Source organism: Agelaius phoeniceus, chromosome 5, assembly GCF_051311805.1.
Source record: "Agelaius phoeniceus isolate bAgePho1 chromosome 5, bAgePho1.hap1, whole genome shotgun sequence".
NCBI classification, from domain to species: domain Eukaryota; kingdom Metazoa; phylum Chordata; class Aves; order Passeriformes; family Icteridae; genus Agelaius; species Agelaius phoeniceus.
Window position 1 is genome coordinate 21556588 of NC_135269.1, and position 18029 is coordinate 21574616.

General features: G+C 38.2%; 1 protein-coding gene and 2 long non-coding RNA genes across 3 annotated transcripts in view; all 3 read right to left on the reverse strand.

Moving 5' to 3' along the window:
- The window catches only part of LOC143694038 (uncharacterized), a 57246-nt gene extending 52280 nt beyond the window's left edge, over positions 1-4966 (reverse strand). The window contains exons 1-2 of the long non-coding RNA XR_013182215.1: positions 4818-4966; positions 2998-3164 (exon numbers count right to left, since the gene is read on the reverse strand). This is a non-coding gene — a long non-coding RNA (uncharacterized LOC143694038). The remainder of the gene's footprint in view (positions 1-2997; positions 3165-4817) is intronic.
- LOC143694110 (uncharacterized) overlaps positions 1-18029 on the reverse strand; it is a 502521-nt gene that overhangs the window by 257855 nt on the left and 226637 nt on the right. The gene's annotated exons all lie outside the window — the stretch shown is intronic.
- LARGE1 (LARGE xylosyl- and glucuronyltransferase 1) overlaps positions 1-18029 on the reverse strand; it is a 271689-nt gene that overhangs the window by 249959 nt on the left and 3701 nt on the right. The gene's annotated exons all lie outside the window — the stretch shown is intronic.

The following is an 18029-nucleotide window of genomic DNA, read 5'->3' on the forward strand; positions in this document are numbered from 1 at the left end:
ACAGTGACTGAAAGTACAAAGAGTCCAAAGATTAGTTAAACATCTTGAGTGACACAAACAAAATGTACAAAAGGAAGATGTTCAACAAAGCAAGGCCCTGTCCGCCAGACTTTTGGCTTGCATACTATGTATTGTCAAGAGTTCACAAACAGCTGGATTGATTACAAAGATCAAGAAAACAAAGAAAACTTAAATGTCTGTAAAAGGAAAAGAATTTTATTTTCTGATGAAATCAGCAAGAGCTTCCAAAGCCAATCTCAAGACAACAGTACACAAGGAAATTGATTGTTTCCATGCTTTTAACTTCTTTGCTTGGCCCAGATAGTGCTTCTGCACACACACATTACCACTCAGATCAAACTCATAAAATGTTAGTATTTCTTTTACAAATCTCTACTTGTATGCCAGCAGTGGTCAAGTATGTCTAATGGTGCTGTTATCTACCACTTTCCTGATGTGCAATGAGACCAGACTTGATACAGGGATCTCAGGTTTTAAAGAGCCTGAAATCATCATAAAGGCAGTCTGGCCATGATTTCAAAATAACATAATCTGAGGAGTAGGAAGACAATATCACTTCATTTTGTCCTCCACTGGGCATGAAAATAAATCTGCAAACTCTTGCTTTTTCCCCTGCAGTAGTCCTGGTATTTTGTGTAAATTAGTAAGGACAGTTTATCCAAGAGGACAACACCTCAGTCATTCAAGCAGCACCATAAAATCTACAGCCTGAAATTTGACAGCACAGCTATCAACTTTATGAAACTTTTATTATCAGTAGCTGAAAAATGCACCATTAACTAAACATACCCTTTCTTTTGTGTTTTACAAGAATCCTTTACAAGTTCCCATGTAGGAACATAAGGAATATTTACACACTCAGTGTCCAGGCCAGTGTCACCCCAACAGACCACCCTTCTTTAAACTATGGTGCTTATTAACTTGGTTCTAACACTCACTTATACAAGGGAACTACTGTCATGAACTATCCCTGGCTTCTAATACCAACTAGAAACAAAGAGAATCCATGAGATGAAGGCAGTACTTTAGTTGTGAACCTTTACCAATACACCAGGGAGTGGGATGCTGAACTTGTGGCTAATTACCAATTGTTATGCTGGTTCTGCATGTAAAATTGCTGTTACTTTGGCATGGACAGCGACAGCTCCAATTAATAGATACAAAAACAATTCTTGGCAAAAGAAAGCAAAACATGGCCAAACATGCTAATGCAGCAGTCTGTTCTTGAATTCCCAAGTCTAGACTAAGTAAATATTTTTAAGCCTCTATGAGGTGAAAAGAAGGACAAAAAAAAAAAAGAAAAAATTCAGTATTTGTAGCCACTGAGGTTCTCAGCTTCTTTTAATGTGAAATGAGAAGCTTTTAAGGAGAAGCAACTAATCCACCCTGCTCCCTGTTTGTGTTTGCAAATTTAATGGAAAGATGCAAAGCAATCCTTGTTCTGTAAGTTAGTGAACCACCTCTTGCAACAGAGGTAATAAATGGAATGGCTCTAGCACACAACATATGAGTAGAAAATATATGTCAAAGAGTAATTCTGGCTTGGTCCAGGAGTTACCTCCATCTATGAAACAAACTTATTTCTTCATCAGCCCTCTGAAGTTTTAAACATGAAGCATAAATCAGCTCAGTATTTTTCACATGCAGATGAAACTAAACACATATTTTTAGAACATGAGCAGTGCAATTGTTTAGGGCAAAAGGAGATCAATTTTGAAGAAAAAATTCTCCATTAGAGATCCACTGTCATTCCTAGGAAAAACATCTCACAAATACAACCCAAAGTCACGTGTGTGCTCCCAGGACAGAAAGAGAAAAGATTTCCGTAACAGACCTTTGAATGAAAAGCTCAGGGAGGAACTTGTGTGGTTTTTAATCCACTCTGAATTTTTTAAACAGTGCTAAGAAGTAGTTGATGTGGAGCTGAAGGGAATTGCACACAAATGTGCCTTAGTGAAGTTTTACCTACTAATAAACCTCTTGAGGGTAACAGAGAATAGTACTGATCTTTTGAACCTGATACTGACTGTGACCTCTGCTTCCACAGTGAATTTCAGGGATGGCTGAAAGCTGATCACACTCTCCCCAGATATCAGCTGGGGGTGGCTCTTGTCAGATGCCTACCCCAATAACAGAACATTTAAGTCTGAGTTGCTTTGGGATTTAGCCAGTCTTGTAGCCTTCCTTTTTCTTCTCCTCCTCTCATTTCTCTCACGCTCTTATAAAGATTACTCAGGCAACCATACTAAAAATCCATACAAAGTGACCAATTATCACAAAGCATCTGAGAAAACTCACATTATAAAGGGAGTTTTTTTTGAGGAAAACTCAAATTATAAAGGATTTTCTATTGTAACCAGAAAAGGACCTGTGTTGCAACTTAATGCTCTAATGCAGGAGAATAACAGTAGACTATGTGGTTATAAAGGGAGCAGAATGTCCAAGTTCAGTTATTGATTTTTATTTTTTTCAGAAAAATATCAGGCTAATGCTTGGATTAGAGAATAAAGGGTAAGCCTTACAGGGAAAAGGAATTTGCTTCTTTCTAGATACAGGACAGGTTCATTTAAATCTCAATAAATGGATTTTAAGAACTCTTACTGAAACATTAACTGTGCTTTTTCTTCAATTTTAAGTCATCATGTGGGATGATAATGTTCTTTTACTGGTAATACTAAGTCTTGGGCCAGCCAGAAAGCAAAAAGGAATTTTAGAAGGGTGGTGGGAAAGAGGAATTTCATGTACCGTACAGCATTTAATCTTGCTAGAGAAGTTAATTTGAAACTTTAGCTGGCTCCCATTCTCCCAATATCTGCTGGATAGTTATCTTTTGTTTTGTTGAGAAATGTGAAGTCTTTTCTCATTCCAACTGACCTATTTTATTCCAAGAGCTACTAATAAAATGTGCTGCCATATTCTTAAGCTTCTTTGAAAAATCATGATCATTTGTGCCATTCAGTATTTGCTACCACTAACCTCAGAACAGGTACAGCTGTCCCTCCAATCTTTTGAGCTTCCACAGTTTTTTATCAGATTAATACCCTTTTAGTAGTTTCTCTAGGTCAGTTTGGCATTTGTGCATTGTTTTCTGAATCGTCTGTGCTTCTAGCCAATACTGCTCAATTGGCTTCCTACAGAAATACCTGGGGAAAAAAACAGGAAACACAACTGATAACACAAGACAAAACCATCAGTGATCAAACCATAAAATGTGAGACCTTCTTTGACTCAAAATCTTAAAAGATTAAAAAGTCAGCATTAGATTTAGCTTAACCTTTATTTATGGACTCCAAATTCCTGTAATGGGGAATAGCTGTTGGAATTCTACAGCCTGAATCATCAGGCCAGATAATCAGATTGATTTTTCTGGCATTAGCAAACATCTCATTATGGAAAACACACCCCCCCCCAAAAAAAAACAGAAAAAAGAAAAACATTAGAAATGAAAGGACTAAGAAATGCAGAGCACCCTAGACTCCTAAACAATGAAACAAAACAAAAATACCAAGCATGTCCCCTATTATATCTCAACAGGATGTCCATCTGGAAAGTCTTACCTTCCAGATGCTTTCCCCTACTATTTCATAGTCCTGCTAATCTCTGAAACTACCCCTAGGGGGAAAACAAAACACTACACAATTTATTGTCATGTTGTTGCTTTCAAATTGGACAATATACAGGGAAATAGATCCTGGACAACAGTCAGTGTTAATATTACAACTATAGGAGCAGAAAACCAGAACTGGATCAAATTGAAATAAAATTGAATACAAACCCTGTATCAAAATACATTAATAAAAGCAAAAATGCATCTTACAGCAACACAACAGTAAGTGCATATGCAAAGAATAAAAATCCTAAATAAATTAGGAAGCCTACCTATCTCTTCTCCTCAAACAATCAGAGTCAAATCACATGTTTATGGCCAAACTTCTATACAACTTTCTTCTTTTTTTTAACATAGAAGCATGAAGTCAGTTAAGCCAAACTACTACTACAGCACTTTGGAGAAGTCCACAAAATGTTCTCCCCAGGTAGGATGAAAAGGTTTCCTCTTACAGAAATCATCTGTACCCTAAAGAATCTCATAAGCCTGTCAGTGAAGCAAGGCAGAGGTATTTTATTCAAATTTAAAGGGAGTATTCAAATTTACAGAGGCATTTTATTCAAATTTACAGGGAGTTTAAAATCAAGTCCTTTAAATCTGAAAGTGACACTTCCTAGCCAGATACATAAATATTTGGGCTTTGAGTCTACTTGGACTACTTTTGATACCACTGGAGTTTTGTGGCTAGAAGCCCTACTGCCCATTGTGAGTGATTGGAACACACTGAATAGGGCATTCCCATGCACAAAGTACCTCCACAAGGAGCTGACAAAGTACTCACAAAAAATAAATATCTCAGGTAGCTAAAAAAGGATGAGTTTTATTGCTCTGATTTTCTTTTGCTGGATTGCTTTTAAGTGTGATTGAATTTACATAATACCTCTTTCCAACTCAAGGTGCAACAGTACAAGCAAGCAAAGAGCTGATTCCAAATGCAAATAGAGTAGTAATGAACTTCTGGCATATCAGTGCAAAGAGACACACAGTGAGGAACAAGAAAAAGTATTTGGTTTGACACTGCTGCCATTCTCTGCAGCACTACTTGCAAAAGATTTGGGGGTGTTTTGAGAACATACTATTTCATTCTTTCCAGGTGTGTTATCTAAAAAAACTCCTCATATCAGCAAGTAACAATTAAAATCACTGCAGCAAGTTCACATAAAAAAAGTAAAAGTAGGGGTTTACACACCTTTATGCTCCCAAGCTGAAAGCACCCAGACACACATGTTCCAAACAATAAAGCAATACATGTATCCTGCACATATAAAAAACAACTCCTAAGATTACTATGAATGTCTGCCCACCATCAATCTTTCTTCAGGATACGGAAAATACTTCAGTCATCATTTCCATCTGCAAATATAAAAAGTATGCCATTTTAAAAAGAAAGCACAACACCGTTAAAATCTTCAACTCCTTTACATGGAAAACATCCTCCTTTACATGGCATTCAGATAGTTCAAAAGACAGAACACATTCATGAAACAACATAGAAAGAAAAGCGTCTTCTAACCTATATGAGGGATAGCAGCCAAAATTTCCTGCATTGTTCTTTAAGTTGTAACAGTTACAAGCAGAGAGATGCTGTATTTCAATAGAGCTAGAGAAGACAGGTTCATTTGCTGTAGTAACATTTACTACAGAAATATTTTTATTTGCCATAGCATCACCCTCTATTGCACAAGTAGCTATCTAGTAAGGCAGAAGTACTTGCCTTTCTCACCACTGCTAGCTTGTCTCAGAGGTTTTTCAAAGATTTCTGCTCATAAAATCTTTGTCTAAATGCACTTGCACACAGCACAAGGCAAAGAGGAGATGAGAGACAGATGCTTCTGCATGGTAGTGGGTGGGATGGGAGAGAAGCTGGGGAAGCAGCTTTGCATCCTACCCATTACAGCTATTTTCCTTTTAACCATCTAACAGCAAGTCACAAATTCACCCTAAACACATCAAATCCTCTGAACTTAGGAAATGATGCATTATTGAAGTCACAGCAGGGAAGCCAACTCAGTTTAGAGGACATAAAAGACTAACACTAGAACAACCTTTTTCATCACAAGGTTATGGATTAAAAACAAAGGCAATGTTTTAATGTAGTGAGAAGATGCACAGTCAGAGAAAAAGCAAGGTAAAAGCGTCATTTGTACTTCTTTCCAGAATAAATTCCTTCCTAGAAAAATTCCTCTCAGACAGATTTCCCACCTCAAAAACAGCACTATAATCTCAGGATTCCCTGCTCCAGCATGTAACCTTTCTTCCACATACATTTTCCTCAGCTACTTGAGTGTGCATCTCTTGGAATAAGCTGGGTGTCTAAGATCTGAAACTCACTTCCATCCCCTATAGATTCTACTAATGCATCATTTAGTACTGTAAAACTGCAGCTGCAGTAAAGTTGGAAAGTAAAGAAATTTTTCATTTTTTTTTCTTCTGCTTTTGATTGCTTATCTTAATATAGGCCTTTAGTGGTTGCAATATTTGTCAAAATATATCAAGTTGCAAGTTTTACCAACCTATATTCACATATGCCAACTACACATAACACATACTTGCAAGTACAGTACATGTGTATCTTACTAAAGTTCCAATATATCAAAGCACAAAATGGAAGACATTTCTATGTAGTTCCACCATGGAACAGAGCTAAGTGAGCAGAAAGTCCTTATCTAGCTTGATCTAAGCTATTGAAAGTGAAATCAGAGGTGAAATGCATACAGCAAGGATGACTAAACCCATAAGTGGTCGAAAATTATTTGGTTTATTACATGAATTCAAGAGACTACAATCATTGTGAACAGGCTATTATCAAATCTCTTCAGTGACAAAGCTTTCTGTACAAGATAACAAATAAAGCAAGTGCATAAATCACAGGGATATGTGGCTTAAGGTCATTATCCCAGAGGATTACAGGCTGGTTTTTGCATTGTCCCTCTTTGCTTTTAGTACCTCCATCTCTGTTTCCATACTGTAGCTGTTACTACCACTGCTATCTGAAGGCCACAGTCCCCTATTGTTATGAATGGCAAACAGAAAAAACCCTCTCACAGGTTAAGATAGAGTCTGGGGTAAGATTTAAAGGTACACTCAGTAAGCTTGATTTAGTAGTGTGCTTTTAATGAGCTCTGTCAGTTGTGTCCAAATGTGTATGCTTCAATTACAGAGCACCATGCTCAGCAGCACCACAGACTGTGGTTGCCAAGCACCACCAAAGACCCACGGCTCTTGTGCTCACCATGGTGCAAACATCTAATGAAGAAACTATGCTTGTTTAAAAGATGCTCACAAAATCCAAAGGTAAGGGAAACAAGTGGCTAAACCAGGGAAATATGTATCTGTAGACTAAACAGGCAAGTACAGCAATCAGCAGCCACCACACATTTGGGGATGCAGCAAGGGAGTAATCACCTCTCAAACAAGACCACCACTGTCACTGACAAATTTAGAATATTCATTACACACAGTGTGTAAACTTCTCACAGTCTGAGTCAAAATGAAGACTTAAGAAAATATGCTGGAATTATACAGCACACAAGTTCAGATTTTAACCTGGAACTCCAGATACAATGAGAAATCAATGCTCTGTGCAACCCTAAGCAGACAATTAAAAGATTTCACCAAGTAGCCTACAAACCTTATACAGGTCATCATACCACCTCACCTCGTTAAAATTACAGACATCACTACAGACACATACACTTCTCAATTTTTAAGAATACTTTTCAGAATACATAAATAAAAACATCCCAAACACTTATATTACCATCAACCTCTTTTTTTTTCCCCCCAGTAAGAAAGTGAAAACTCGGTCTCAAGGCAAGCCCTCTTTCCTACAGACACATACATACATGTGATCCAAAATGTGAATCAAAACCTGATCAGTAAAAACATGAACCAGTATAGTGAAAGTTGGGGTACAAAAACTAGAAGCAAAATCAGAAGTGAGAGTGCCAGTGAGGAGGTGAAGAAGAAATACAAGCATGCTGTTATAATCTACTAATACAGGAAAACTTGAATACTATTTATAAAACCAGAATGCTCTTCTTCCTGACTACTAAGCCACTATTCTTGTAACGATGAGGAAGAAAGAAATTGGTTGGAAATCTTCAGTCCTAAATTCCTGCTTCAAAACTATGGTACTTTTCAGCAAGGCAGTTGCTGACTAAAGTAAAATGCTTAGCAAAGCTGAGCAGTAATTAAAAGATTTCATTTACAACACAATTTCACATTTGTACAGGAGGCAATATGCTTCTTACAACATGAAATTTCCCATAAAACACATGGAGATATAACACCATCTAAGCCTTGAAGTTGTCCTGTGAAATATTCCACCACCTCCTTTGGTAAATAAATATGTACTCTGTCCTGGTTTCAGCCAGGACAGGGTTAATTTTTACAACAGCCAGGAGGGGTATGACCGGGACTGGAGGTTACTCTGCACCACCTCAGGTCATTTTCTGGGGATGGAGCAAAGGGTCCTTCCCAGGGTACCACAGCATTGCAGAGGGAACAGTTGGGTACATTCACCTCTTCCTTGGACACTCCATCATTAGGATTGTTACTGTTCATTTCTAGTTCATTGCTGTTTCCAATAAATCGTTCATATCTCAACCTCTTTTGTGCCTCCAGTTTTCCTCCCCAGCCCGCCAGATGGGGACAAGAAAAGGCAAAGTGAGCAAGCAGTGTGTGGTTTGGAGTGTTTCAGTGAGAACATTTCATTGGGGAATACCATTTCTAAACCAAGATACACTTGAATAAAGACAACTACTGAAGGCAAAATTTAAGAGGTAGTGAAAACAGTCAAAGAGCGCGGTTATTGCAACTTTTGAGGACCATGTATTCAAGTCCTGCTCCAAAATTTAAATTTACAGACATCATGCAAATTTAAATTTACAGACATACAGACATGTCTACATAGCTGGAGCAAGCCTTAATGGCTTCGCAATACAAGTAATAAAATTTTTTAAGCTGTATTTACAGAAATTAGACCTATATCAGTTTACACTTTGTTTAAAATTATTCATTTCAGTTTGTCAATTCCTGAATGTTTTAGACGCACATGCAGATAAAAATAACATAGATGAGTCTGCATCTCCTAGCCAATTGAGAGCAACTTGAAAATTGCCTACAGATCACCATTCATCCTAAATAATTTCATTGGAGTTAATGACCTTACAGATGAGAATTTTGACTACGGAACACTCCATACTTATCTTCACCTCAAGGGAAGATATTCCTAAAAGACCTGAAGCATTCACTACTTTTCAGTTTAATATATAAACATGGGACAGGCAGTTAGACATGTCAGCATTCTAATTTGATTTCTGTAGAACTTCTTCCTCCCATATGTAGTTTCACAATGGCAACAAATTTTAACTGTTCCAAGTCTGGTTAGAAAACCTCTACTTTATTTGAATGTTCTTTTTTTTAAAGAAATAAATACACATGAAACCAAAACTTCAGTCCACCTGTTAGCTACAGACATGCAGGGAGAGAAAAGAAAAAACCCTACTAAGCAAAACAGCACCTTGGACATCCAGTGATGCTTAAAGAGATTAATTTAATGCATCAAGCAAAGCCCATTCTGCATTCTGATATAACAATCTCAGATACACTCCTATGCCAGCACTTAGCAAAGCAGCTTCTACAATACAGATCTTTGCCTGCATCAAAAAGATACTCCTGAGCCACAGTGTTAAGAGCAAAAGCTCTGCTCTCCATAAGCCCAAAATTTTTACAATCACTGCATCCTCTCCAGTTTTCACACAAAGTATAAGCCATGACAAGAACACCTCGAAGGAAATAATAGTTTTAAATGAAAGTAAGAATACTTAGCACCTTTCTTGTGCATTTCAGCTTTCAAAAACACTTTGCAAATATTAACATGCCAAGATATAAAAGCGCCATTGTTTCAGTCAAAGGCAGCAAGAAGAGAGGATGCAGAAGTTGGTAGCAAAATGGATGGATGGCTGCTATGTTAATTTCGTAAACTGTGGCTTCATTTCCATCATACTGATGCATTGAAACACGTTCTGCACTACTAGAACAAAGATGTGCTATTTTACTGAATATTGAGAGATTCTGGCAGACCTGGCCTAATTTCGATTCTAATACTTCTTCCACTGAAATTCCTGTTGCTTTTCTCAAATTAAACCTGCAACACCTTTTTTCATTCTACACCACCATGAAAAAAGCTTTTACAATCTTATTAAGAACCGTGTTTTTCCTCTGCAGTTCCCATTACTGCCTTTCCAAAGGCACACCTGCCCAGTAGAGTCAAGATGATAGATACAAAGACGTCATTTGTTAAAGTTTGCTCAGTGCATGCTCTGAATTCCATTTTCTTTTTATAGGGTACTGTGTAGCTCTTCAGCCTCTAATAGGAAAGAGTTATGCAAAAAGATTCATCACAAAGCATCATCTGCTACATTCGTATTAATTTGGGGTGTCACACACTACTAATGTAGATCACTGTTGGGATCTCTTCAGAGAGCTCCATGCCATCCCAAAGCATCATTGCATGCATGCCAGTATTCCCCCACAGAAAACACTGGGAGTTAATGGACAGCCAGTTAATCTCAAACACCAGGACTCAGACAGGTCCTCATCTGCATTGGTTAGTACCTCACTCACTCCACCATCAGCAGCACTGATTTGAGGGAGACAGATCATAGAAAAAGTAAGGCAAGAATGGCCAAGTTTTTCACTTCAGTATTTAATGTCCAGCTCATTAAGGGCACAGCCTGAAGCCCTGTGAATCTGGCAGAAACATTCCCACTCAGGTGTTGAGGAGGGCTTTGAAAAATTCAGAGCTTGAACTTGATATTGATAAAGGAACAGGAGCTAGCTAAGAGCAAGAGGCACAGGTTTCATGTCCTCCCACTGTTCAGCCCAGTTCAGCAGGCTTGATTACTAGTGGGAATTTGCACTGGGTTACCTCAGCCAATTCAGATGAAAGGTCTAGTCAGCAGAAAAAGCATGGAAATTGGCTCCAGGTTAGCATTTGACAGGACTATCTAACTGAAAACATCCTAGGGTATCATGTAGCAATCTCCTTGGGTAGAAGTAATGAGGATTTGAAAATGGATCTGAGAAAATTAGAACAATTAGAGCCATTTCTCACTAGAAAGATGGAAATTAATATTAAAACAGATCCTGAAAATGCTTCTGTCTTAATATTTTTATCTCTGACCTGCTGCAAAATCAGCGCTCAATCCACTAAAACTCCACCAGAAATACCACTTTGTTCTGATTAATCAAAGACACCAAGTCCTAAAAACTGTCTCAGTACCTGACTCAAAACAGACCAAATGGAATGAGTTTGTGGTGATCAGTACAATTGTATCACAAACTCAGAGATGCATGGTGAATATAGGTAAAGAAAAGACACAAAAAGTACAAGGAGACTTACATTTCTTTCTATCTGTGATGAATGACTCAGTTCCTGCCATGTTAGATGCATTTCATCTTCATAAATTACCATCACATGGCAGGTGCAGTGGGATCTGTCTCAATCCTGTTAAAGGTTTTTTGTTTAGATAATACAAAAATGGTATTAAATACTACTCTAGTATTTGATTTTAGCACTTTCAAACTGAATATAAAAATATACTTAAAATACCATATCAGTGTAAAAAAATGCAGTCTAACAGAGAAAATCAGTTGTGTCCTAGAACTAAAGTGATTTTTTTCAGAATCAGCCCATGTTGCTGCTTTCAGTAGATCTCAATGCAGGAACACAAACTGTATTTTTTCCAAAGGCATTTTAACAAACTAAGCCACCAACAAATAAGCATGCATTACTCAAACAACAATTACTGAGATTAAAAGTACAGTCCAAGAAATTTGAAAAAGGGGAAAGTACAAACTACCAGTTTTCAAACACTTCAGCATACTCTGCTGTATTTTCTAAGCACTTTTGGGCAGGAATGCTTTCTTGTGTTAGGAATTTCTGACACTCCAGCTATGTTGGTTGATGGTGTGAAGAGTGACTGCTGATTGATGTCACTTGGCTAGCAGAAGCTGCCACACTAGTCACAGTTATGCTGGCAAAAACAGTGCTTTCAGTTGAATTGCTTCCCTCCATTGTGGAATTTATTTTTTGCATGAATAAACATCAATATTGTAAACACAAGGAATTCAAGATGTATATGCAGGTTCATGGTTATAATTTTGCTGGGATGAATGGAGACACATTGCAATAGCTTGCACGAGTAGAGTGCTGCAAAGGAGGGATACAAGCTCATTGGGAAGGGCATGTCAGAAGGACCTGGAGGTGGAGACACCTCTCATGAGAGAGGCATCAGAATGCATGGAGCTTAGTCTGGGCATGGATGATAAGCTAAGTGAGAGTTTACAGGCATGGATTAGAGAGCAGACCAGTATGGGTGACACTGTAGTGAGAGAGCATCTGCTAATGGGTGACACTGTAGTGAGAGAGCATCTGCTACAGGGCACCTGGCCAGGAAATCAAGTGGATAAGGCCCTCTACAGACAGGAAGCAGCAACCTCACAATCACAGGTCCTGTCCTCACAGGGGAGGACTTAAACCACTCCGGTATCTGCAGGAAGGACAACACTAGATGCTTATCCAGGGATAAGCAAGCATTAAAAGCATTCCTGGAGAGTACTGATAGATTCCTGACCCAAGTGATGATAGAGAAGCCAACAACAAGACACTCTGTGCTGGACCTCATACTTACTAAAAAGGAAGGGCTCCTCGGAGACATGAAGGTCACAGGCAGCCTTAAGCTGCAGTGACCCTGGTGGCATTCACAACACCAATAGGAGGGAGAAGAGCAAAAAACCAAGGATCACATTTCGGGCATTCAGAATAGCAGACTTTGGTCTCTCTGGGGACCTGCTTGAAAACAGCCCACAGAACAGGGCCCTGGAAGGAAAGACGGATCGGAGAAAACTGCTTGATACTCAAGGATCCAAACTCAAGAAATATTCATCCCGAAGAGCAGAGAGTCACACAAAAATGGCAGGAGGCCTATAGAGATGAAAAAGGAGATCTTGGCAAAACTTAAATACAAAAAGAAAGCATACAAAATGAGGAAGCAGGAAGAGGCAGACTGAAAGGAGTACAGAGACACTGTCTGAGCATGCAGAAATGCAGTCAGGAAAGCCAGAGCCCACCTGGAGCTAAAACTAGTGAAGAATGTCAAGAAGAAGTATCTGAATGGAGGGTAGAGCCAGATCCTGTTCAGTGACAGCAAAAGAAGCAACATGCACAAACTGAAACACAGGAGTCCCTCTGAACATCAGGAAACACTTTTTCACTGTGAGAGTGAGCCCTGGCACAGGTTGCCCAGAGAGATTGTGGAGTCTCGATCCTTGAAAATACTCAAAAGTATCTGGATTTCATCCTAGGAAACTGGCTCTAGGTGGCCCTGCTTGAGCAAGGGTGATGGACCAGATGGCCTCCAGCAGCCCCTTCCAACCTCAACCATTACCTGACTCTTTCAAAGTACTGCTGTTACAGAAAACTTCCAGCCACAAACCAGTGTTTTGCTGCTGGTTTAGACCAGCCTTCCTGATCATAGAGTATCCTTCAGGTACACTCAGTGTACTTGTGCTTCACCCAGCATGCAATGAGCCCTCTCTCAACCAGAGCTCTTAGGCATTTTAATAAAATTAAAAAACAACTGCTTTCTGTATTGCATTGACAATTTGAATGTAATAGATCTTTTCTCATATCATATTATTTTCATATACAGCAACTTAAAGTATGAAGTTAAGGACAAAAGGAAAATAAAAAATCTTAACAGAAACAAAACTTGAGCCTTTCTTAATATATCAGTGTTTAATAGCAGGACAGATGAAACTGAGGAACAAAACTCAAACACGTTGAATAAAATATGTTGTGAAATTAATTATTTTAAAAAATCTTGATACTAACCTCAGATCCAGAAATCTTTACTGCTGATGCATAATACAGCATTTTTATAACTGAGAACAGAAAGGGAAGAAACTCACCATGAAAATTTTGAAGAGCTTTAGGATGTTTGAAAAAATTGTTCTCTATCAAATTTTATCACCTTCAGACACCTGGCAAACATGGATTTACCTCAATGCTGTTTCTCTCATTCTCCCCACCCTTGCACCCTTAACAAACATGCCCAGCAACATGGCACTAGCTTTCTGTTCAAACAAATGCTGTGTCTGCCCCTGCTCATCATGGGTCAAAGAGGATATAAAATGATGCAATCAATAAAACTGCCATATTTTTAATCCAGTTAACATATGTCAATAATTCAGTGGAAATTCTGGCTTCCTTACTGTTCATTTATGGCAGCTTTTCTTCTAAATGGCAGTGGCTTTTTCCAGTTACACTCTCTAGGTTGTTAGCACCACCTGACCATAAACAAACTCCATATATTTAAAGAACAATAACCTACAACTCTTAAATACCAAGACATATATTAATTTACACCTTTAAGCATTTTCCTATTTCCTTCTTTTCCATTTTCAAGATGTAAAACACACTCCTTTCTTCCCCTGGTCACAGCGCTGCCTCTATATCAACAAAAAAGTATTTGTAAATTCCACTTTGATCCATTTATTTTGTCTGTTTTCCATTTGTCAATTAACTTTCACTTGTTTGTTTTTAGATGAACATAAATTCTGAATATTTACACAACATAATTATTATATGCCAAGTATCATTAGGGACTTGGTTTCATCATCTAAGGCACAACTATATTAAGCAGTAGTTCTTGCCAAAGACAAGAACTATTTACATAGTTCACATATTTAAGGCACAGGACAGTGACTCCTTCAGGAAACCAGAGTTCTGCTCTTTGCTTTTTTTATTAACCACTTAGACAACTTTGCTCAAATCACTTCACCCGCGGTGCATCAGTTTGTTGTCACAGAATGGGTTTATCTTTCTATACTGCCATTTTCCTCACTCTAAGCAGCTCTGTAAAGCATTCAGGAACCTACTGATTTATTTCCACAACACGTCTAAGACTAGGAAATTGGCAAAGTTATTCTGCATATGAAAAATACTGCCGTCAGTTTCTGTTCCTTACATACTAGTGGCACAATATTACTATTTTTGCTCATCTTAATAAAGAATAAATGTTAGGAACATATTTCTTCTCAACCCTTTCACCAACTGTGCACAGTTAATTCACATTGCAACAGTAATATAAATCAAGATCTAAGCTTACTAAACAGCACCTCAGATGCTTTTAGTATATGATGGAGTTGGATATACCTCAGGTGCCAGGCTGAGAGTAGTGGAAACTGGCAGTATGACTAAGTTGAGATTTTAAGTCCAACTTCCCCAGCACAGCACACAAAAGCAAGGGGAAAGACTCCAGATAGCAACAATAGAAATGTAAATCCCAAAACTGATAGCCATATTGCAAGACATTACTATGCATGGTTCTCCACTCTCCAAACCAGCTGGAAAGCATCCTGATTCCCAAAGCAAAGCCTTCAGGTGGAAAGGAAGTGTTCCAACAATGAAGGATTACATGGCTAACCTGAACAATGTAGGACTGAATGACCCCAGAAGTTTGCTAGAAGCTACTATTTTAATCTAGCAGCCTTTAAGCTGCAGTAGCATTATAGTGGGAACAAGGGAAAAGGCAGGCAGACTGTAACGTTTGGAAGGAAAGGTAGGAATTTAAGCTACTGTGACTATGCTCCCTTCTTCACATCTGAGGTCTGAGAGCAGCTAAGGAAGGATGAGAATTTATTCCCATACACATTTCTTCTTTCTCCAAGTTCCTGCTCATCACCAAATGGTTTGGCTTAGCCACTAGCACATCCCATAGTCCAATACACTCACTATTAGCACTGATTTTTTCCCCTTCTTTCTTCGTTTGTAGCACCCCCATCTTCACAACACAAATCTCAAGGAGGAAGACATCACCAACTAAAAGCTTCTACCATTTCTTAAACTGATCATTTTTGCTTTGTGGAAGTTAATGCCAACATGCAGCTCTTCTAGTACTAAGAACAGTTCACAACATCATCACCTACTGATGTTGGAATAGTTCCTCTGAAGAGGAACAGATTTCTCTTAATGTAGTTGATATTAAAGAGTTCTGGAAGATCAAGATCAAGAATGTAAGTTATAACATTCCAATAATAGCAACAAAAACATGTCCACCTTTACAGGGACCTCACCTACTTCAATGCTCCAATTCTCTACTTTGATAAAACAGCATCTAATTGTACGGTATGCTCAATATGGAAGAATCCAAAAATACAAACAATTGCACCCTTTCAAAGCAGTAGGAACCATCTTTATCTCATTTCAGAATTCCCAAGCACGCCAGCCAATATTTTATCTTTGAAAATTTGTCTTACATGAATGACAACCTACAGGTTTAAATCTGAGTCACATTCTAGAACCAGTCTTAGGACTGAAAAACGATGAGACTACAGAAATACAGAATTTAGCTACTGCTTTAAGAGCCTCAAGGTGAATGCCAGTTCAATTTATATAAAAATACCAGGAAGCCTCATACATCCCTTCTGCTAACAAAACAATGAAAGCTAATATTATTAAGAACAACATCATACATTTGGGTATTTAATAATGCTAAAATTATAGGGCTTCATTTCTTATTTCTATCCAATGGCATACACCTTTCTAGAACCTTTGACATGAAAAATATTGAATTAAGCAGATTCATACAGTGAAGTCCAGTAATTTTTAAACATAAAATCCCATTTGCAGTACTGATTAGAAGCAGCATTAACTGAAGACAGAAGGGAAAACAATCACCAAGAGAATTTAGTACTGAGGGGTTCAAGGGCACAGCAGGGAAATCAGAGAGAGGGAGACAATGAAACCTCACCAAAGAAGATGGATTGAGAAATCTAAGTGTCAACTGAAAACATCACCTCACTTGACTAGTTCTCAATTCTTCTTGCTCACCCCACTCCACCATTCAGTGACACTTGACATTCCACAATGAGAAATACTCAGTTCTCCAAGCTAACAACTTAAATTCATTCCCAAATCCATCTATAAATTGTAAGCAGTTTCATATTTCAGTTAATAAATAAAACTCTACAACTCCTTCCCTTCATTTCTCTCCCCTTTCTCTTGTGTCCTGCTAAAACAAAATCCTTCATTCTACTTTGTATTTAAATGAAGATTCCTCAGTAACAATTTCTAGTTTTCTCCCAATCTTAAGTCTTAGCTGCCAAATGCCTATCAGTAGATAAAATCTAAAAGCTAATGGTAGAAATGAAATGTTGATACTCTGTATGTTAATATTTCATTCTGGGATAAACTGTAGAGGAGCTATTGAGAGATGCATGTCAACAACTTAACTTCCCTGGAAGTTTTAAGCAGCAGAACATTTCTTGTGAAGGAAGCAGAGGGTTGCTTAAATTTTTTTTTTCCTTAACACATGTTTTCTTAACATATATAACTCTCAGCACAGCTGAGTGAAAGCAGGTTAACACTTACATGGGTGGTGTCCTTATTTAAGAAAGCTTTGGTTCTGGTGTTACCACTGCTAGTGGCAGTTTGGTCAAACAACAGCAGATGAGAACTTGCTATGATTTCTCTAATATTCACAGATTTCTGGGAAAACAGAAAATCAAGCCACTCTTCCTTGATCTGACCCTTGACAAGCAGCCTCTCAGCCAGCACATACAGTCTTGGTCATTATGTGCAACTATTCCCTGAGGATTAAAAATTGGTATAGACGTGGAGTAACAGAAATGACTCATCAATACACAAAAATGCATGGAAGAAGAGTAGAGTGGTGATGGCACCTATCTTCTAGCATTCACTAGTCAAGCAACCAGAGCCATGAGGACAGGGAACTCTAGCCTTAAAAAACAATCTATTTCTTTTTATTATTCTCAGGCATACCTATCTTACGTGGGGATTAGAGATGAAGGCTGCACTCTGCCTGCATCAGCTGAGATTTCCAACTTCTTCCACCACTAGGGTTACATGATCAGATCTGACTTTTTGCTACAGTATGGGCTGGACATTGCTGGGGCTCTTTTTGATAATTTTAAGTGTAGCTTCTACCCAGTTAACCCCGTGTTGTGGAAATAGTAGCGACAGCCAAGAAAGAAGGTGATGTGGATACTACTATAAACATTATCAGACCTGGTCAGATCTGCCAATTAGAATGAGTAATGGAACTATTTTGCACAGTTTGCTTCTAATTCTGACACAGATGGCACTTAAACAAGGATTCCAGACTTGGCAGATTTCTTCAAAGTCAGTGCCAAGGCCAGGATAATCCTTTCTAGCAATTTTCTCCTTGATTTCTGAGCTACCAACTTCCAAATAAAATAGAATTTCTTATCTGCTGCTCCCTTTCTACAGCCATGCACTGTACAAGCTCTGACAAATACAAGACCTTCAAATACTGAACCAAGCAACACCAAAAGAGTAATGAATCCCTAC